The sequence below is a fragment of the Triticum aestivum genome, chromosome 6A, assembly GCF_018294505.1.
Source record: "Triticum aestivum cultivar Chinese Spring chromosome 6A, IWGSC CS RefSeq v2.1, whole genome shotgun sequence".
Taxonomy (NCBI): Eukaryota; Viridiplantae; Streptophyta; class Magnoliopsida; order Poales; family Poaceae; genus Triticum; species Triticum aestivum.
The window spans coordinates 53,170,038-53,193,672 of record NC_057809.1 but is presented as its reverse complement, the minus strand read 5'-3'; the positions used below and the strand labels follow the sequence as shown (position 1 = coordinate 53,193,672).

Sequence of the window (23,635 nt, the reverse complement as noted above, 5' to 3'; positions counted from 1 at the left end):
AACCCTTTGTCTCGGGCCGCATATGTATATATATGGCATAAGCCTTGGCGTACAAGTTGTAGAGTTTGATCGTTACAGAAGATATAGAGAGGAGAGCTACGGGAGAGAGAAGAAGAGATAGAGATGAAGTACAAGTTTAAACAACAAGTCCTATCCCTATACAACAATTCTAACACTCCCCCTCAATCTGAACCTCAATGAGCTTTGCCAAGGTTGAGATTGTATGTAAACTTTTCTAATCTTCTCAAAGTAAGCGGCTTTGTAAACCCATCTGCAAGCTGATCTCCTGTAGGAATGAACTTGATTTCAAGCAACTTCCGAGCCACTCTTTCTCTGACAAAATGAAAGTCAACCTCAATGTATTTTGTTCTTGCATGAAAAACCAGATTGGCTGAGAGATAGGTTGCACCAATATTATCACACCATAGTCTCGCAGCCTGAGGTGCTTTAATGCCAAGCTCATAAAGAAGTGTCTGAATCCACATTACTTTAGCTATAGCATTAGCCAAGGCTTTATATTCAGCCTCTGTACTTGATCTTGAGACAGTGGCCTGTTTTCTTGCGCTCCATGACACAAGATTTGTTCCCAGAAAAACAGCAAAACCACCTGTAGATCTTCTATCATCAGCACATCCCGCCCAGACTGCATCTGAATAAGCAGTTACAAGAAGAGAGGAGGACTTGGTAATTTGAAGTCCAAGACCTTCTGAGTACTTAAGATACCTTAGAATTCTCTTAACTGCAGTCCAATGAGCATTTCTAGGTGCATGCAAATATTGACATACCTTGTTTACTGAGTAGGAAATATCAGGACGAGTAAGAGTTAAATATTGCAAAGCACCTACAACACTCCTATAATTTGTTGCATCAACTGGTGCAAGAGCTTCTCCACTTTCTGCTGTAAGCATTTCTAAGGTAGAAATTGGTGTACTAACCGGCTTGCAATTTTCCAAACCCACCCTTCTGAGAATATCAGTGGTATATTTTTCTTGTGAGAGAAGTATGCCATCTTTAATTTTCTTCACTTCTATTCCAAGAAAATAATGAAGGTCACCCAAGTCTTTGAGGGCAAACTCCAACTTTAAATCCTTAAGCAAGCAAGTAGTAGCTTCTGCACTTGAACTAGCAACAATTATATCATCAACATAAACAAGCACAAAAATAGTAACATTGCCTTTTCTAAAGAAGAACAATGAGGTACCTGCCTTGGATGGTATGAACCCAAGGTGTTGCAACTGCATGCTCAATCTGGAATACCAAGCTCTTGGTGCTTGTTTCAAGCCTATAATGCTTTATCCAACTTACAGACATTCTGTGGTGTGCTGTGATCCTCATAGCCTGGTGGTTGCCTCATGAACACTTCTTCCTAAAAGAACACCATGAAGAAACGCGTTCCGAACATCTAGCTGTCTTAAGCTCCAACCTCTGGAAATAGCAATAGACAGAACAAGCCGAATAGTGGCAGACTTAACAACAGGGCTAAAGATATCTTCATAGTCAACTCCAAACCTTTGCTTAAAACCTTTGGCAACTAATCGAGCCTTATACCTGTCTATGCTTCCATCAGACTTTCTTTTTATCTTGTATACCCACTTACAACCAATAACATTGTCTCCATGTTTTGGTGGTACCAAGTGCTAAGTTTTATTTTTCATAAGTGCATCATATTCATTGTCCATGGCTTCCTTCCAATCCTTATTAGCAAGGGCATCATGCAAATGAATTGGTTCACCGGTAGTGGTAAGAAAGGCTCGTTTAATTTTGTCATACTCCCTCCGGTCCTTTTTAGTTCGCATATAAGATTTGACTGAAGTCAAGCTTCGTAAAGTTTGACTAACTTTATAGAAAAAAGTGTCAACATTCACAATCTGAAATCAATACCACTAGATGTGTCATGACTTAAAGTTTCATATTATATAACTTTAGCATGATAGATGTTGATATTTTTTCATATAAATATGGTCAAACATTGTGAAGTTGGACTTCATAGAATTCTAATATGCAGAGTAAAAAGGACCGGAGGGAGTACCTTATAGTACCATCATTGTACTGTTTTTCTTTGACAATACCTGACCGGGACCTTGTTTGCCGAAGAGAAGTCGTAGAAGGCACAGGAATAGCCGTTGTGGGTGATGGAACACGCGATCCTGGTGAAGTTGTATTGGCCACAGAAGATCCAGCCGGTTCTCTATTCAAGACAGGGAGCGAATCTGTCGGCTCCTGATCCGAGGCGGAATCTAACGCCCTGCCGGTCGGGGACCCAGGCGCGCAGCCGTGGCTGGCCACTTTGGGGCCAGTCACACGCCTGTGGTCGGCGGCTGAGGAGGCCCGCGGTGACGTGGCAACTGGGGATTCGCCCCTTTCCACACATGGGCTGGCGGGTGGCTCGACGCGCGGAGACGTGGCACGAGGCGACGCGTTAGGACCAGTGGGCTCCGCCCTGGCTGCACGGTCGGCCGCCTGCCCACGTGAGTCCAGGCCCATGAGCGGATCGCCCTGGGATCGCGCGCTGACAGTGGCAGGCTGAGTGCATAGATCCACCTGGGATTGCGTGTTGTCAGCCAGATCTGCATTGTGTTCCGCGCCACCCTTGTTTGTTTCCTCACACATGAAATCACAGTTTGGATTAGTAGAAACTGCAACAGAATCAGAATTTCTTGTGGATTTTTGCACATGATCAAGTCTAGTTAATTCTCCGCCGTGATCAGAAGGTGCATCGGAATCATATAAGAGTGCAATTTTAGCACGAAGTAAAGCTCCCGCATTAGGATGAAGTTTGGCAAAAGGAAAAAGTGTCTCATCAAAAACAACATCACGAGAAATATAGATGCGTCCGGTAGAAACTTCAAGGCACTTATACCCTTTATGGAGATTGCTGTATCCTAGGAAAACACACTGAGTGGATCAGAACTCAAGCTTATGGTGGTTGTAAGGACGCAAATTGGGATAGCATGCACACCCAAAAATTCTAAGATAGTTGTAATCAGGTTTTTGATGGTACAAGCGCTCTAATGGAGTAGAGTTGCCAATGACTTTGCTAGGAAGCCTATTGATAAGATAAGTGGCGGCAATAAACGCTTCATCCCAATATTTGAGAGGCATGGAAGCATGAGCTAGAAGGAAGAGGCCAACTTCGACTATGTGGCGATGTTTGTGATCGGCAGAGCCATTCTGTTGATGTGTGTGAGGACATGACACATGATGAGCAATGCCAATGCTCCGGAAGAAAGAGTTAAGTTTTTCATACTCCCCTCCCCAGTCACTTTGGACTGACAAAATTTTCCTATCAAATTGTCTTTCAACAAGTTTCTAGAATTCTTGAAAGATAGAAAAGACTTCAGACTTATACTTGAGTAGATAAATCCAAGTAAACTTGCTGTAGCCATCAATGAAACTCACATAATATTTTTTTCTTCCAAAAGAATCTCGGGAATGGCCCCAAACATCACTAAAAATAAGCTCTAAAGGAGCATGAGAAACACTATAAGACTTGGGATATGGAAGGGGGTGACTCTTGGCACACTGACAAGCTTCACAAATAGACTCACTAAGGGAACTTTGTGAAAAAGGGAGTTTGTCTTTATTAACTACTTGTTTCACTATAACTGAGGATGGATGTCCTAATCGTTGATGCCACCTTTCTAGAGAGGGTTTGATGACGGAGTAGACTTGACGACGCCGGCGGCTAAGTGCTCCAGATGTGATGGGCTAGAGACCCCCAGTGCATCTACCGTGATGGAGAAGTTCCCTCGTTGCCCGATCCTTGATGAAAAAATAACGAGGATGAGTTTCAAAGAAAACATTATTATCGGTGGCTAGACGAGACATGGATGCAAGATTTTTATCAGCTTGTGGAACATGAAGGACATCCTTAAGAATGAGATCACGTTTAAGGTTAGGGGAATTAATTGAAGCTTGACTAATGTGGCAAATTTCCATACCTCCTCCACTTGTAGTATGGATCTGATCGGCGCCATGGTACCTCTCGCGAAGAGCAAGTTGCTCTAGTTCATTGGTGACATGATCGGTGGCACCAAAGTCAACGTACTAGACGCCTTCTCCTGCTTGTTCGCGCATGGCAGCAGCAACATGACGAGTGTCAGGGACAAAATTCTCATAGTAGCGGTGCCAGCAATCCATGACCGCATGGCCGGGTTTCTTGCAGAGCTGGCATCGGGGACGAGGACGTGGGGCGGCAGGATGGCGGCTATTGTTGGGGTTGAAGCCGCCGCCGCCGCCACTGCTGTTGGAGTTGTTGTAGCCATAGCCTCCACCAGAGCGAGCGCCGTCGCCCTGAGGGGCACCGCGTCCGCGGCCGCCGCCACGGTTCTGCCCTGGTGACCGCGCCCACGGCCGCGGCCACGAGCAGCAGAGTTGGCCGAGGACTGCCGTAGATCGCTGCCATGAAGAAGGGTGAGGCGAGCGTCAAAGCTGAGTAGCTGGCTGTACAGCTCCTGGATGGTGATGGGTTCCACACGAGCAGCAAGTGAGGAGGCGACCGGATTGTACTCCATGTCCAAACCAGCGAGGATCTTGGAGACGATTTCCGGGTCGGAGAGAGCCGCGGCAGTGCACGCGACTTCATCGGTGAGACTTTTGATCCTGCCAAGATATTCAGCCATGGTCATGTTACCTTTTTTTAGGTTAGTGAGCTCGATGCGGGTGTTTATGGCTTGGGCTTGGCTCTGGGCGACAAACATGGCATGGATGGCGCTCAAGACTTCGGCCGGCGTCTGCAACGTCGCTACCTGTGCGAGGATATCGCGGGAGAGAGATCCCATCAGATACCCTTGTAGTTGCTGCTGTTGTGCGTACCAGAGGGATCGGGCATAGTTGAAGATCTGTTCCTCCTTGCCGTCCTTGGTAAAGGTGAGGGTGGCCGGCGGTGGCGGGCTCTTCCCGTCGAGGTGGTGTTCCATATGAGCGCCTTTGATCTGAGGTAGCACAATGGCCTTTCAGAAGAGGAAGTTTCCCCTCGTGAGCTTCTCCTGTGGTGGCGATCCGAGAGACCCCGCGGTGGTGCTGGATGAGGATGGTGCGAAGGCGGAGGACGAGGTGGTGGTGAGCGCGCCCGAGGTGTCGGACAGCGATGCGGCGGCGGTGGTGGACATGATCTCGATCGAAGGAGGAGGCTTGATGCGCTTTTAGGGAGGTAGCTAGATGCGATCTTTGATCTATGAGGAAGAGGCTCTGACTACCATGTAAAATAGGTTGGAAAGCGTTGAACCCTTTGTCTCGGGCCGCATCTGTATATATATGGCATAAGCCTTGGCGTACAAGTTGTAGAGTTCGATCGTTACAGAAGATATAGAGAGGAGAGCTACGGGAGAAAGAAGAAGAGATAGAGATGAAGTACAAGTTTAAACAACAAGTCCTATCCCTATACAACAATTCTAACAGGGTTTTGATTGGCTAAAGATTGTGGCTTTGAAAGGTTGTATATATTTGTGATCTGGCAATGATTTATAGGTCTTGAGTTTAGTTGAGAGCAAATTTTCAATGCTTGAACTGAAGCTTGGTCCCTGTTAGACTATTGTAGATGTTTTTTTTGGTTATTTCCAACCCATGGGTCCTTGTTAAACTGTTGTACTCCCTCTGTAAATAAATATAAGAGCATTTAGATAACTTACAGAGGGAGTACAATGTAAAGATCCGTGAACCTCTTCTTACTTATTTTGTTATCATCTTTTTTCTGTCTTGTTTGTGCTCATTAGAGCATCACCTCACCTGGTTCTTTGAATGTTTACAGGGATCATTGCTAAAGGGGAAAAGAATGATCTGTAAGTCATGGTTGTTGCAGGGCGAGGGAGCTCGAAATGCTCAAGAGCAACGTCGACGAATGACCGAGTAGAAGAAGTGCTTGAGAAACCAGGCAGCACCGCGATTGCTGAACTCATAGAGCTTATGGATGTCGGCAAATATCTGAGTATATGAGGTCCTACCAATGAAATGCATCTTGAACGGTGCATGGCGAGTCTTCCTTTTCTCACTCCCTACTCCATCTTTGCTCGATGCATCCCAGATCTGGTGTTTGTTTTTCTTTGTGCATTGCTGTATGACCTTTTGGCTCAAAATATATAAGCATCCTGATTCTTGATAAGTTGCATATCAGTTGTTTTTTTAATAGGAAAAAACAAATAATTAAAAATTAGGTTTGCTTTCCATAGTATGTGATATCTATATAGGATAATCAAACTTTGGGGAGTGCTAATAGGCCAGAGTCTGTTTTGTAATATGAGACTAGCAAGGTTGTTGGTCTTTTTCCTGAAAAGGAGGATAAACCCCGGCCTAGTGAGGATACCGGTGAGATGCATCTTGAACAGTGCATGGTGAGTCTTTGTTTCGTTCATATTTATCTCTACCCCAATGAGATGCATTCCAGATCAAGCTTTTGCATTTTCCTCTGCTGCACTATATAACCTTTTTGCGCAAAAGGTATGAGAATCTTGATTCTTGATTCCGCACACATGAGTCGTGTGTACTGGAAACACAAACCAATATTTATGAATTAGGTTTGCTTTCCATGGTGCTTCTGGAGAGTGCTAATAGACTAGAGTCTGTTTTGTAATAGGAAACTAGTGACGATACCGATGAGATGGATCTTGAACAGTGCTTCGCGAGTCTTCCTTTTCTCACTCCATTTCCATCATTGCTTGATGCATCCCAGATGCATTTTTTTTGTATTTCCAAGTGCACCGTTGTTTAAACACTTGTACTTCTATTTGTCATCATCCCTCCTGATGTGTTAATCACATGGAATCGATAACCGACCATTACAATATCGGCATTTGGATTTGAAATAGAGATAAGTAACTGAAACGTCTGTTGCAGGGTAGCAGAAAAATATGGGCAATAGCATCATTATGGCTGCTTGAATATTAGACTTTTGCTATGGCTGTCATCGGATTGTAACATGCCAAAGTGAAAATTGTGACTAATAGATAGTCCCACATCGTTTACATGTCGAGAGTCCCATCAGTTTAAATGTGTTTGTGAGTTGACGACAACAAGCAGCGTCGAAGGAGTTGGTCAAAGAAGGAATTAATCGAGCGGGAGATGCTGCCTCAAGAATCGAACGAATTAATGAAGAAGAAAACAGAGGGATCTTGCGGGGGAGGCGGACGAGCCGAGCGAGGGGACAAAACTGCACCAGGCCGACAGCGAGGTAGGAGGTTGCAGCGGCGGGGCTCTTCCCGGCTGGATCACGCCTGATCCGGGAACGAAGTGAGGGCGAACGGATCCACGTAGGAGGCGACGAGCTTGAAGGAGGCTGCTCTTGCCTGAAGAAAAAATCAGAGAAGAAAGAGACGGCAAGGGAGATGGCAGGGGCGCGACGGGGCGACTGGATTGGCGCGGTGAAGGTCCAGCGAAGCGGGGATGGCGGCGCGCGGACCTGATGCAGCCCGGGGCCGAGGACGACGAGCTTGAACCTGCGAAGCAACGAGGGAGAGAGAGGTTAGAGACGAGCGAGGGAGAGGGAAACAAGAGGTCGCCGGCGCGCTCGCTGGTGGATCGACAGAGGAGATGAATTTAGGATCGGCGCGCTCACATGTTTTGAATAAAACATGTGATGGGCCCTTTTCTAGGCCGCCTAGGCAACTGGGTGTTGCGCTGCTCCTCCCTCTCTCTCTCTCTCTCTCTCTCTCTCTGCTATTTTTTATGAATTTTTAATTTAGAAATAAACAGACAAGTGAGGAAAATTCCAGTCGAGTTTTGAAGTGAGGATATTTCCCCTCGATAAATTTAAATGTGCTTAATCCAAGACCTTATAAGATTTGGTCATGATGGAAGAATTTGATTTTTATTCAAAACAAATGTACATGGATCCCTATGCCTCAGAGCTAGCTGAACGCGGTTCATTCCAAGTCTGAAAGGAATCTATAGAAGATGGGCAAGTTTGGTCAAATGACGAATATACACAAAGAAATAGTAGATGGTCAAGTCGTGTACACAAGGAAAAACTCACGAATTTATTTCCATCACAGAAAAAATACTCCCGTAGTTCCCGCAAGCACATCGATTAATTTCAATTAGAAAAACACACTGTGCATGTTGCTGGCAAAATATAGAAAGAGGAATAACCATGTGTGGACTCGGCCGACGAGGAAGCACGCCATGCTTCTCAGATTGTTCCTCCAACGACACCTGATAAACACTAGCTTCAGGAGGATAGGAATAGGAATACTCCAGGACCAATCTATCAAGAAGCATGGTCGGCGGCGAGTGGGAGCCAAGACCACCACGCCATGCACACATACCACCATCTGCGTCAGCAATTACCACCGGCTACCGATGTTTGCAAGAACATGAACATATACCGATGGGGATGGGAGCCAAGCCGAACACCCACATAAAATGGTATAAAACTCACGGGCACTCACAAAATTGTTGTTTGGAGCAACAATTTGAGTATATTTTCTCTTTTTTAAAAATAAAATTAGGTGCAAACAATCAAAACATCTTTTAAAAAATTGGTTCAAACAATCAAAACATGTATGCTCTACATGAAAAAAACATAACTACACATTTGAGTTTTTGATTTCCTTTTCCCAGAAACATAGTGATATTTGGGTACAAAGACCAAGGAAGATCATGTAAAAAATACAACTACAAGTTAGAAAATCCACACTAGAAGTTGATACTCTATAGCTATCTCTATAGTGGAAAACAATGCATGCCTTTGTAACTATTGTTGGCACTATTAAACCATATTTGGGAAATTAAGCTTTAGTAATATTTCATATTCATGGTTTATGCTATTAATGCTTCTCTGCCGTGTTGAAATGGTGGGCATGTACCTGTGTGGGGTCTTGAACCATTTTCTTTTACTAAAATTGAGTTATTTTTTTCTCCCTTTGCAACGCACGGGCATGTTTCCTAATCACACTAAAACATGCAGACGGAGGGAGTGTAAGTTTCGGTTGGCAAACATGCATATGGTGATAGTTTTGGTTTCCAACCTGATTGATTGATGGTGGTGGTGGATTTTAGCATCCTGTCCTGTAACAGTTTGCTGCTTCATCACTCAAGTTCCAGGCCCTGTTTGGTTCATAAGTTCTAGGACTTTTTCTAGTCCCAACTAAAAAGTCTCTAGTCCTAAAAAGTCCCTCCATGTTTGTTTTCAGAGACTAAAAAGTTCTTAATCCCTTCCTGGAGGTTATTAAATGATCATGTTGCCCCTAGTATATAGAAAAATAACAATCAAACAATATCATGGGATGGCGGGCCATTGAATGCATGGAGGGGCATTGTTGAAAAAGTCCCAAAAAGTTTCAAAAAAGACTCTCCTCGAGAGTCTTCTTCATTTAGTCCCAAATGCCTAGTTTAGTCCTAAAAAGTTCCTCCCGTTTGGTAAAAATGTCTCTAAGAGGGATTTTTTATAGTCCCTACACAAAAAAGTCTTAGGAAACAAACACCCCCCAGTCTAGCAAAAGAAAAAGTGCATCATCAGTTCATCCAGGGTACGTGGAAGCAAACAAGCTGCTGCTGTCTACTTTAGGTTTTTTTCAGACAATTTAGTGGGAATTCTACGACAGATCTCGGCGGCGGCGATGAAGACCCTGTCTAGGTAGTTGGTTGCAGGGTCTTTTTATCTTTCTGTGGGACAACTGTTGTTGTTCTTGACGGTTCCCCTGTATGTGTTCTGCTAAAATCCACAGGATCTTCTTTGCATATAAAAAGAAAAAGAAGATAAGTTGGATGTCGACCATGAATAGTAATTAGGAAATACACTATTTTTTTGAGGGAACGGAAATACACTATAATTGGTGTGAACAATCCCATCCCACGTAGGTGCCTACCTAACAAGCGTAATTCGAGGGAGCACTAAGGGCATGTACAATGGTTGATAGGACAGTCTTATCTTAAGTCTTGCATGTAATTTAGAGATGACAAAAAAATATGTCTACAATGGGTTATATCTTAGCCTTATCTTCAATAACTAGTTATTCCTTAAAATATGGTGAGACAAATTGTGCTAAGAGATCATCTCTTGTCTTATGTTAAATAAGAGAAGACAAGCCTTTTCTTATGAGTTCTCTCTCCTCCACCTCACCATTTATCCTACGTGGCACTCCTAAGATAGCACCATTGTACATGCCCTAACAATATGATTTGAGGTAGAAAACCAGTCAACCTCCCGATGGATGGGCTGGATCCTTTAATTGTCCCTTGAAATCAGGCGCCCCATGAATCGCCTCCCAAACCAAGGCAGCGCCGCCTCTCCCTCGTTTCCAACATGCTTCGATCCATCACGCGGATCGACCCCCCATATGACGCCTCCCCTCCTTCTCAAAAATACGATGGCCGGCACCCCCCTCTATAAACTTCCCTGCCCGCCCTCCCATTGCTAGCTCCTCTTTTCTCCTCAATCCAACACCTCAAGCTAGTCGTAATGGGAGTATCATAGCTAGTATCATGCATGCCAACTAGTAGACTATTTTACTGAGGTGGCATGGAATTAAATGAGGAAATTAAGAGAGAGTTGAATATCATATCATGATACCGTATCATAATAAATGCTATGCTACTATGTCATGCATGACAATAAATAAGATCACTTAAGATACTAGTATATGATACTATACATTACGGAGGTAGTATCATACCTTAGTATCATGTGCATGATACTAAGGCTCCTGCCAATGCATGGGTGCTTAGATGAGGTGCTAAACACATTAAATAGCTTAGCAACTATACTCCCCAATGCATAGGTGCTTAGGCTGGTCACAATGGGGAGGAACTTAGGAGTAATATCACACACTCCAATACAACTTTGTTTATGTGGCACATATTTAATGAAGAGAGAGGTGCTTGTGGTAACTAGCTAAGTTACCGGAACATCACACACTCCAAAAAACAATGAGTCTATAACCTAATAAATACATTGTTGCATGACACTACATAGATGTTCCTACCCACTATGGAGGTAGTAACATAGTCTAGGGAAGTGTGTAAGTTACTAGCTTATGTTCTTGCCCATTATGATCAGCCTTATCTTATGGTTGCTAAGCTTGCTTTATTTAATGATTTAGCAACTAAAGCTCTTCATGTATTGGTGGGCTTCCTTCCTTTAAATGTTTTGCCTAGGTTCACGCGCTTAGCGTTGTTTCTTCCTAGGGTCACCACACTCATCTCTCTCCTCTTAAATAACATGCCACATCAGATTTTTTGCCTACGTGGAAGGCTTAGCACCTGTACAAGGTGGAGCATTGGGAGGGGCCTAACGTATGATACTACCCATTACGGGCAGCCTCATGCACATCCTATCTGTACAACATCATCAACCTGCCAATGATGCATCTTCGGCCGGCCGGCTTGCCTGTTTGGTTCGCTATCTCTATTCTATGTAAGACCGCGCCTGCTATCTCCATCTAATCTTCTGCCTTAAGTTTTTTTTTTCAATCAGAGGAGCCACACGGCCCCCATTTTCATTACGAAAATAGAGCCACAGCATACGAATCAAGTTTCATACAGACTCGACTTCTTTCGATGCCTAACATATGCATCATGAAAAAAAACTACTCCTACATCTTGAGGCACTTCATCTGCACCTACAAGATGCTACAACATCTTGAAGCTCATCAACAAAAAAGCTTCATTTTTGCATCAGGTGAAATAACTCACTACAACCTGAGATACCAAACTCTGCACCTACAGGGTGCTATAGCAAAAGAACAAGAGAGATCATCGCAAATGCTACATCTATCACCACTTGATCAACAGAGCCTCCGTACAGCAGGCCCCCAATCGTAAGCACGCTTGAAGACGTCCCTCGCTATCTGGGCCAACCTCTTGGTCACTTCCTTAAGAGTTTTTTGCACTCCTCATTTCTGTAGTACACCCCACGAATCCAACACGGAACATAAGGAGAAGATAATATCAGTAGGATCATTAGGTAAAGAACCTTGAAAGCAAGATTTATTTCTTGTTCTCCAGATCGACCATAATAAAGCGGCCGTACCAATAGCTATATGAAGGAAATATGCCCTAGAGGCAATAATAAAGTTATTATTTATTTCCTTATATCATGATAAATGTTTATTATTCATGCTAGAATTGTATTAACCGGAAACATAATACATGTGTGAATACATAGACAAACAGAGTGTCACTAGTATGCCTCTACTTGACTAGCTCGTTAATCAAAGATGGTTATGTTTCCTAACCATGGACAAAGAGTTGTTATTTGATTAACGGGATCACATCATTAGTTGAATGATCTGATTGACATGACCCATTCCATTAGCTTAGCACCCGATCGTTTAGTATGTTGCTATTGCTTTCTTCATGACTTATACATGATCCTATGACTATCAGATTATGCAATTCCCGTTTGCCGGAGGAACACTTTGTGTGCTACCAAACGTCACAACGTAACTGAGTGATTATAAAGGAGCTCTACAGGTGTCTCCAAAGGTACATGTTGGGTTGGCGTATTTCGAGATTAGGATTTGTCACTCCGAATGTGGGAGAGGTATCTCTGGGCCCTCTCGGTAATGCACATCACTTAAGCCTTGCAAGCATTGCAACTAATGAGTTAGTTGCGGGATGATGTATTACGGAACGAGTAAAGAGACTTGCCGGTAACGAGATTGAACTAGGTATTGGATACCGACGATCGAATCTCAGGCAAGTAACATACTGATAACAAAGGGAACAACGTATGTTGTTATGCGGTCTGACCGATAAAGATCTTCGTAGAATATGTAGGAGCCAATATGGGCATCCAGGTCCTGCTATTGGTTATTGACCGGAGACGTGTCTCGGTCATGTCTACATTGTTCTCGAACCGTAGGGTCCGCACGCTTAAGGTTTCGATGACAGTTATATTATGAATTTATGAGTTTTGATGTACCGAAGGAGTTCGGAGTCCCGAATGAGATCGGGGACATGACGAGGAGTCTCGAAATGGTCGAGACGTAAAGATCAATATATTGGACGACTATATTCGGACATCGGAAAGGTTCCGAGTGATTCAGGTATTTTTCGGAGTACCGGGGAGTTACGGGAATACGGGGGGAGAAGTATTGGGCCTTATTGGGCCTTACGGGAAAGAGAGAGGGGCTGCCTAGGGCAGGCCGCGCCCCCCCCCAAGGCCTAGTCCGAATTGGACTAGGGGGAGGAGCTGCGCCCCCTCCTTCCTTCCTTCTCCCTTCCCCTTCCTTGTCTCCTACTCCTGCTACATGGAAGGACTCCTAGTTGGACTAGGAAAGGGGGAATCCTACTCCCGGTGGGAGTAGGAATCCCCTAGGGCGCGCCATAGAGAGGGCCGGCCCTCCCCTCCTCCACTCCTTTATATACGGGGGCAGGGGCACCCCATAGACACACAAGTTGATCTTCGTGATCGTTCCTTAGCAGTGTGCGGTGCCCCCTCCACCATATTCCACCTCGGTCATATTGTAGCAGTGCTTAGGCGAAGCCCTGCGACGGTTGAACATCAAGATCGTCACCACGCCGTCGTGCTGACGGAACTCCTCCCCGAAGCTTTGCTGGATCGGAGCCCGGGGAGCGTCATTCGAGCTGAACGTGTGCCAAGAACTCGGAGGTACCGGAGTAACGGTGCTTGGATCGGTTGGACCGGGAAGATGTACGACTACTTCCTCTATGTTGCATCAATGCTTCCGCTTCGGTCTACGAGGATGCGTAGACAACACTCTCCCATCTCGTTGCTATGCATCACCATGATCTTGCTTGTGCGTAGATTTTTTTTTGAAATTACTACGTTCCCCAACAGTGGCATCAGAGCCTAGGTTTTATGTGTTGATGTTATATGCACGAGTAGAACACAAGTGAGTTGTGGACGATATAAGTCATACTGCTTACCAGCATGTCATACTTTGGTTCGGCGGTATTGTTGGACGAAGAGGCACGGACCGACATTACGCGTACGCTTACGCGAGACCGGTTCTCCCGACGTGCTTTGCACAAAGGTGGCTAGCGGGTGACAGTTTCTCCAACTTTAGTTGAACCGAGTGTGGCTACGCCCGGTCCTTGTGAAGGTTAAAACATCACCAACTTGACAAACTATCGTTGTGGTTTTGATGCGTAGGTAAGATTGGTTCTTACTTAAGCCCGTAGTAGCCACGTAAAACTTGCAACAACAAAGTAGAGGACGTCTAACTTGTTTTTGCAGGGCATGTTGTGATGTGATATGGTCAAGACATGATGCTAAATTTTATTGTATGAGATGATCATGTTTTGTAATCAAGTTATCGGCAACTGGCAGGAGCCATATGGTTGTCGCTTTATTGTATGCAATGCGATTGCGCTGTAATGCTTTACTTTATCACTAAGCGGTAGCGATAGTCGTGGAAGCATAATATTGGCGAGATGACAACGATGCTACGATGGTGATCAAGGTGTCACGCCGGTGACGATGGTGATCACGACGGTGCTTCGAAGATGGAGATCACAAGCACAAGATGATGATGGCCATATCATATCACTTATATTGATTGCATGTGATGTTTATCTTTTATGCATCTTATCTTGCTTTGATTGACTGTAGCATTTTAAGATGATCTCTCACTAATTATCAAGAAGTGTTCTCCCTGAGTATGCACCGTTGCGAAAGTTCTTCGTGCTGAGACACCACGTGATGATCGGGTGTGATAGGCTCTACATTCAAATACAACGAGTGCAAAACAGTTGCACACGCAGAATACTCAGGTTATACTTGACGAGCCAAAGCATATACAGATATGGCCTCGGAACACGGAGACCAAAAGGTCGAGCGTGAATCATATAGTAGATATGATCAACATAGTGATGTTCATCAATGAAACTACTTCATCTCACGTGATGATAGGGCATGATTTAGTTGATTTGGATCACGTGATCACTTAGAGGATTAGAGGGATGTCTATCTAAGTGGGAGTTCTTAAGTAATATGATTAATTGAACTTAAATTTATCATGAACTTAGTCCTGGTAGTATTTTGTAAATCATGTTGTAGATCAATAGCTCGCGTTGTTGCTTCCCTGTGTTTATTTTGATATGTTCCTAGAGAAAATTGTATTGAAAGATGTTAGTAGCAACGATGCGGATTGGATCTGTGATCTGAGGTTTATCCTCATTGCTGCACAGAAGAATTATGTCCTTGATGCACCGCTAAGTGACAGACCTATTGCAGGAGCAAATGCAGAAGTTATGAACGCTTGGCTAGCTCAATATGATGACTACTTGATAGTTTAGTGCACCATGCTTAATGGCTTAGAATCGGGACTTCAAAGACGTTTTGAACGTCATGGACCATATGAGATGTTCCAGGAGTTGAAGATAATATTTCAAGCAAATACCCGAGTTGAGAGATATGAAGTCTCCAACAAGTTCTATAGCTAAAAGATGGAGGAGAATCGCTCAATTAGTGAGCATGTGCTCAGATTGTCTGGGTACTACAATCGCTTGAATCAAGTGGGAGTTAATCTTCCAGATAAGATAGTGATTGACAGAATTCTCTAATCACCATCACCAAGTTAGTAGAACTTCGTGATGAACTATAGTATGCAAGGGATGACGAAAACGACTCCCGAGCTTTTCATGATGATGAAATCTATGAAGGTAGAAATCAAGAAAAACATCAAGTGTTGATGGTTGACAAGACCACTAGTTTCAAGAAAAGGGTAAAGGGAAGAAGGGGAACTTCAAGAAGAACGGCAAGCAAGTTGCTGCTCAAGTGAAGAAGCCCAACTCTGGTCCTAAGCCTGAGACTAAGTGCTTCTACTGCAAAGGGACTGGTCACTGGAAGCAGAACTGCCCCAAGTATTTGGCGAATAAGAAGGATGGCAAAGTGAACAAAAGTATATTTGATATACAAGTTTATAGCAACCCCTCAGTATTTGATACTGGATCAGTTGCTAAGAGTAGTAACTCGAAACAGGAGTTGCAGAATAAACAGAGACTAGTTAAGGATGAAGTGACGATGTGTGTTGGAAGTAGTTCTAAGATTGATATGATCATCATCGCACACTCCCCTATACTTTCAGGATTAGTGTTGAACCTAAATATGTGTTATTTGGTTTTTGCGTTGAGCATGAATATGATTTGATCATGTTTATTGCAATATGATTATTCATTAAAGCCAGAGAATAATTGTTGTTCTGTTTACATGAATAAAACCTTCGATGGTCATACACCCAATGAAACAAGTTCGTTGGATCTCGATCGTAGTGATACACATATTCATAATATTGAAACCAAAAGATGCAAATTTAATAATGATAGTGCAACTTATTTGTGGCACTGCCGTTTAAGTCATATTGGTGTAAAGCGCATGAAGAAACTCCATGCTGATGGGCCTTTTGAATCACTTGATTATGAATCACTTGATGCTTGCGAACCATGCCTTATGGGCAAGATGACTAAAACGCCATTCTCTGAAACAATGAAGCAAGCAACAGATTTGTTGGAAATCATACATATTGATGTATGTATATTAGGGCTTGCAGCAGGTATCATTATTTTTCTGACCTTCACAGATGATTTGAGCAGATATGGGGATATCTACTTGATGAAACATAAGTCCGAAACATTTGAACAGTTCAAAAAATTTCAGAGTGAAGTGGAAAATCATCGTGACAAGAAAATAAAAGTTTCTACGATATGATCGCAGAGGTAAAATATTTGAGTTACGAGTTTGGCCTTCAATTAAAACAATGTGAAATAGTTTCACTACTCACGCCACCTCAAACACCATAGTGTAATGGTGTGTCCGAACGTCATAACCATACTTTATTAGATATAGTGCGATCTATGATGTCTCTTACCGATCTACCACTATCGTTTTGGGGTTATGCATTAGAGACAGCTGCATTCACGTTAAATAGGGCACCATCTAAATCCGTTGAGACGACACCGTGTGAACTATGGTTTGGCAAGAAACCTAAGCTGTCGTTTCTTAAAGTTTGGAGTTGCGATGCTTATGTGAAAAAGTTTCATCTCGATAAGCTCAAACTCAAATCGGAGAAATATGTCTTCATAGGATACCCAAAGGAGACAGTGGGTACACCTTCTATCACAGATCCGAAGGCAAGACATTCGTTGCTAAGAATGGATCCTTTCTAGAGAAGGAGTTTCTCTCGAAAGAAGTGAGTGGGAGGAAAGTAGAAAACTTGATAAGGTAATTGTACCTTCTCCCTTATTGGAAAATAGTTCATCACAGAAATCTGTTCCTGTGACTACTACACCAATTAGAGAGGAAGCTAATGATGATGATCATGTAACTTCAGATCAAGTTACTACCGAATCTCGTAGGTAAACCAGAGTGAGATCCGCACCAGAGTGGTACGGTAATCCTATTCTGGAGGTCATATTACTTGACCATGACGAACCTACGAACTATGAGGAAGCGATGATGAGCCCAGATTCCGATAAATGGCTTGAGGCCATGAAATCTGAGATAGGATCCATGTATGAGAAAAAAGTGTGGACTTTGGTGGACTTGCCCGAGGATCGGCAAGCCATTGATAATAAATGGATCTTCAAGAGGAAGATGGAAACGGATAGTAGTGTTACTATCTACAAAGCTAGAATTGTCGCAAAAGGTTTTCGACAAGTTCAAGGTGTTGACTACGACGAGAGTTTCTCACTCGTATCTATGCTTAAGTCTGTCCGAATCATGTTAGCAATTGCTGCATTTTATGAAATCTGGCAAATGGATAAACAAAACTACATTCCTTAATGGATTTATTAAAGAAGAGTTGTATGTGATGCAACAAGATGGTTTTGTCAATCCTAAAGGTGCTAACAAAATATGCAAGCTCCAGCGATCCATTTATGGACTGGTGCAAGTATCTCGGAGTTGGAATATACGCTTTGATAAGTTGATCAAAGCATATAGTTTTATACAGACTTGCGGTGAAGCCTGTATTTACAAGAAAGTGAGTGGGAGCACTACAACATTTCTGATAAGTATATGTGAATGACATATTGTTGATCGGAAATAATGTAGAATTATTCTGCAAAGCATAAAGGAGTGTTTGAAAGGAGTTTTTCAAAGAAAGACCTCGGTGAAGCTACTTACATATTGAGTATCAAGATCTATAGAGATAGATCAAGACACTTGATAAGTTTTTTCAATGAGTACATACCTTGACAAGATTTTAAAGTAGTTCAAAATGGAACAGTCAAAGAAAAGGTTTCTTGCCTGTGTTACAAGGTGTGAAGTTGAGTAAGACTCAAAGCCCGGCCATGGCAGAAGATAGAAAGAGAATGAAAGTAATTCCCTATGCCTCAGTCATAGGTTCTATAAAGTATGCCATGCTGTGTACCAGATCTATTGTATACCATACACTGTGTTAAGAGAGGGAGTACAATAGTGATCTAGGAGTAGATCAATGGACAGCGGTCAAAATTATCCTTACTGGAATAAGGATATGTTTCTCGATTACGGAGGTGACAAAAGGTTCCTCGTAAAGGGTTACGTCGATGCAAGTTTTGACACTGATCCAGATGACTCTAAGTCTCAATCTGGATACATATTGAAAGTGGGAGCAATTAGCTAGAGTAGCTTCATGTAGAGCATTGTTGACATAGAAATTTGCAAAATACATGCGGATCTGAATGTGGCAGACCCGCTGACTAAACTTCTCTCACAAGCAAAACATGATCACTATTTGGGTCTTAATTACATAGCGATGTGAACTAGATTATTGAATCTAGTAAACCCTTTGGGTGTTAGTCACATGGAGATGTGAACCAATCACATAAAGATGTGAACTATTGATGTTAAATCACATGGCGATGTGATCTAGATTATTGACTCTAGTGCAAGTGGGAGACTGAAGGAAATATGCCCTAGAGGCAATAATAAAGTTATTATTTATTTCCTTATATCATGATAAATGTTTATTATTCATGCTAGAATTGTATTAACCGGAAACATAATACATGTGTGAATACATAGACAAACAGAGTGTCACTAGTATGCCTCTACTTGACTAGCTCGTTAATTAAAGATGGTTATGTTTCCTAACCATGGACAAAGAGTTGTTATTTGATTAACGGGATCACATCATTAGTTGAATGATCTGATTGACATGACCCATTCCATTAGCTTAGCACCCGATCGTTTAGTATGTTGCTATTGCTTTCTTCATGACTTATACATGATCCTATGACTATGAGATTATGCAATTCCCGTTTGCCGGAGGAACACTTTGTGTGCTACCAAACGTCACAACGTAACTGAGTGATTATAAAGGAGCTCTACAGGTGTCTCCAAAGGTACATGTTGGGTTGGCGTATTTCGAGATTAGGATTTGTCACTCCGAATGTGGGAGAGGTATCTCTGGGCCCTCTCGGTAATGCACATCACTTAAGCCTTGCAAGCATTGCAACTAATGAGTTAGTTGCGGGATGATGTATTACGGAACGAGTAAAGAGACTTGCCGGTAACGAGATTGAACTAGGTATTGGATACCGACGATCGAATCTCAGGCAAGTAACATACCGATGACAAAGGGAACAACGTATGTTGTTATGCGGTCTGACCGATAAAGATCTTCGTAGAATATGTAGGAGCCAATATGGGCATCCAGGTCCCGCTATTGGTTATTGACCGGAGACGTGTCTCGGTCATGTCTACATTGTTCTCGAACCGTAGGGTCCGCACGCTTAAGGTTTCGATGACAGTTATATTATGAGTTTATGAGTTTTGATGTACCGAAGGAGTTCGGAGTCTCGGATGAGATCGCGGACATGACGAGGAGTCTCGAAATGGTTGAGACGTAAAGATCAATATATTGGACGACTATATTTGGACATCAGAAAGGTTCCGAGTGATTCGGGTATTTTTCGGAGTACCGGGGAGTTATGGGAATACGGGGGGAGAAGTATTGGGCCTTATTGGGCCATACGGGAAAGAAAGAGGGGCTGCCTAGGGCAGGCCGCGCCCCCCCCCCCCCAAGGCCTAGTCCGAATTGGACTAGGGGGAGGAGCTGCGCCCCCTCCTTCCTTCCCTTCTCCCTTCCCCTTCCTTGTCTCCTACTCCTACTACATGGAAGGACTCCTAGTTGGACTAGGAAAGGGGGAATCCTACTCCCGGTGGGAGTAGGACTCCCCTAGGGCGCGCCATAGAGAGGGCCGGCCCTCCCCTCCTCCACTCCTTTATATACGGGGGCAGGGGGCACCCCATAGACACACAAGTTGATCTTCGTGATCGTTCCTTAGCCGTGTGCGGTGCCCCCCTCCACCATATTCCACCTCGGTCATATTGTAGCAGTGCTTAGGCGAAGCCCTGCGACGGTTGAACATCAAGATCGTCACCACGCCATCATGCTGACGGAACTCCTCCCCGAAGCTTTGCTGGATCGGAGCCTGGGGAGCGTCATCGAGCTGAACGTGTGCCAAGAACTCTGAGGTACCGGAGTAACGGTGCTTGGATCGGTTGGACCGGGAAGACGTACGACTACTTCCTCTACGTTGCATCAACGCTTCCGCTTCGGTCTACGAGGGTATGTAGACAACACTCTCCCATCTCGTTGCTATGCATCACCATGATCTTGTGTGTGCGTAGGAATTTTTTTGACATTACTACGTTCCCCAACACTATAACCACTCTATCTTTCCCAGTATACTTAGGAAGCCAATTCTGGCAAAAGTCAAAGAATGACAGGGGTGTTTGGGGATTTCCCAAAGCACTCCCAACTACATTCCAAAGAAACCGAGCAAAAGAGCAAGTGAAAAACAGATGGTCAATACATTCATTGGCATCACAAAATTCACATTTGTTGGTACCTTTCCAGCCTTTTTTACACAAATTGTCCTTTGTCAGGATCCTCCCTTTGATAACTAACCAAATAAAAGCCTTAATTTTCAAAGGTACCTTCAGTTTCCACATAAACTTAAAAGGGAACACTACTCTCCTAGCAATAATATATTGATAAAGAGATTTAACAGAGAACTGGCCAGAGCTGGTCAAAAGCCATTTGACTTTGTCAGGTTCCTCACTCAGAACAACCTGACTGCACATATCTGGAAGTTTATTCCACATATCCAATGTCTCCCCATATAAACATCTCCTAAATCTAATGCAGTTAAAATCTTGTTCAAATGCTTTAGCAACCGTAATGTTTTGATGGAAAGTAAGTTTGTACAAGTGAGGAAAAAGTTGACAGAGAGACTTGTTGTGGATCCAAGCATCTTCCCAAAATCTAGTTTTACACCCATCTCCAATAATTCTCTGACAACAGTTGTAAAAGATATTTTTAACACTCATGATACCATTCCAGAAATGAGAGTTGGCAGGAGATGACTCACATTGAGACAAAGTTTTCCTCTTCAAATACTTTGCTCTAATCATCTCCTGCCAATCCCCATCTTCATTCTCAAGTCTCCAGAGCCATTTACACAAAAGACAAATATTCTTGATATCCAGATTAGTAACACCCAACCCCCCTTGGTCTCTAGGTTGACAGACATCAAGCCAGTTAACTAAATGAAACTTCCTAACCCCCTCTTTCTCTTGCCAAAGCACCCGAGCTCGAAAGAAGTCGATTCTTTTGCCTACTCCCTTTGGTAGATGGAAAAAGTTAAGTAAATGACTAATGACGTTAGTCAAGCAAGTTTAAGTACGGATAAGCCTACCACCCATAGATAAAAGAGCCCCCTGCCACGCTGCAACTCCTTTCTCTACTTTTTCTTCCGCTGGCTTCCAGTCAGCATTACAAAGCTTTTTATAATGCAGGGAAATACCTAAATACTTAAAAGGGAAGCCCCCAATAGCACAAGTAAAAATGCCAGCGTAGTCAGCTTGTTTCTCCAAAGCTTTACCGAAACAGAAAATTTCACTTTTTAAAAAATTAATCTTCAGACCGGTCAAATGCTCAAAAACACATAGAATTATTTTGAGGTTCCTAGCCCCCTCAAGATCATCTTCAAAGCAGAAAATAGTATCGTCCGCATATTGCAAAATATTTAGACCTCCTGAATACAACCTAGGCAACACTTCCTTGATAAATCCTTGTTCTTGCGCCCTTTGCACCAGGGTAGCAAGAACATCAGCCGCCAAATTGAAAAGCAAGGGGGGAAAACGGATCCCCTTGCCTCAAACCCTTCCTGGTAACAAAATACGGGCCAATAACATCATTAATAGTGATGGAAACCTTTCCATTACTAACGACATCTTTTGTCCACTGGACAAAACGTTCAGGGAAGCCTTTCATTTTTAGGACATCAAGCATGAAACTCCAGTTAATTTTATCGTAAGCTTTTTCGAAATCAACCTTAAAAAGCACAACAAAACATTTATTTCTATGTAAAGAGTGGATAGCTTCATGAAGCATAAGCACATTGTCCAGGATGTAGCAACCCTTTATAAATGCAGATTGCGTTTTAGAAATTGTTTTATCAGCAATTTTCATGGCTCTATTGTTAAGAACTTTTGTAAAAAATTTAAAAGGAACATTCAGCATGCAAATGGGACGGTACATTTGAATCCTATCAGCCCCCTGCCCCTTAGCAAGCAAAGTGACTACACCATAGTTAAGCCTTGAAATGTTAATCTTGCCCTCATAAAAGTCATGAAAAAGCCTAAGGAGATCGTTACAAATGAGGTTCCAGAAAATTGAAAGAACTCGGCAGGAAAGCCGTCCGGGCCAGCCGCTCTGTTGCGCTTCATAGAAAATAACACATTTTTAACTTCATCCATAGTAAATTTGCAACTAAGCTCAACCTTATCCTCTTCTGACAAAACATCATCAAGAGGGATACATAGAGATATAGGGGGTAAATCTACATGACCAAATAAGTCCTTATAGAAATTAGTTGCATATTTGAGCAAGTTATCATCCCCCTGGATTATCCCCTCATCCTGGATAAGTCGAAAGATTTTACTCTTGCGCTTCCGCCCACTAGCCTTAATCATAAAATACCTAGTGTTGCTATCCCCTTCTTTGATATCCCTCTCCTTCGAGCGTTGATACCATTTTATCTCTTCCTCTCTAAGAATTTTATTCAAATCATTTTGCAAACTATTTCTTTGCACATAGTCAGCTGCTGATACACCAGCAAGCTCACACTTCTTATCAAGTATATCTAAAGCGTTAATAATAAAACTCTTCTTTCTCCCGTAACTACCCTCAACATTAAGGTTCCAACCCTTGAGCCTGCTTCTTAATTTTCTCATAACAGCCTGCCACCACTCCATGATGTTTTTATTAGGAGCGATAGAGTTCCAAATTCTAGAAACAACGGCCGGCAACTCATCTTTGACAAGCCAGTAAAGCTCAAATTTAAAAGGCCTGATAGCTACAGCATTTACAACTCCAGTATGTACCAAAAGAGTAACATGATCAGAGACACCTCTAACGAGTGTCCTGACCGTAACTAAAGGAAAATGATGTTCCCAAGATGGGCTAACAAGAATCCTATCTAGTTTTACATACAAGGGGTCGTCCTGGTTATTAGACCAAGTAAAGCTCCTCCCTGAGAGCTCTAACTCTTTTAGCCCCCAGTGTTCAATGATGGAATTGAAGTAAAAAGATCAAATAGGGAGTTTTTTAGCTTTACTTCTCTCATTGATCCTCCTAATGATATTGAAATCACCACCAATAACAAGGGGCAATTTATTATGACCTAACATATGGACAAAATCGATCAGGAAGTCCTTCTTGTCTTTGGTATGAGCAGCCCCGTA

General features: G+C 43.0%; 1 pseudogene; it reads right to left on the bottom strand.

The window, feature by feature from the left end:
* Nucleotides 1–4,429: 4,429 nt before the first annotated feature.
* LOC123132825 (uncharacterized) lies at nucleotides 4,430–4,540 on the bottom strand (annotated as a pseudogene).
* Between the last annotated feature and the right edge of the window lie 19,095 nt (nucleotides 4,541–23,635).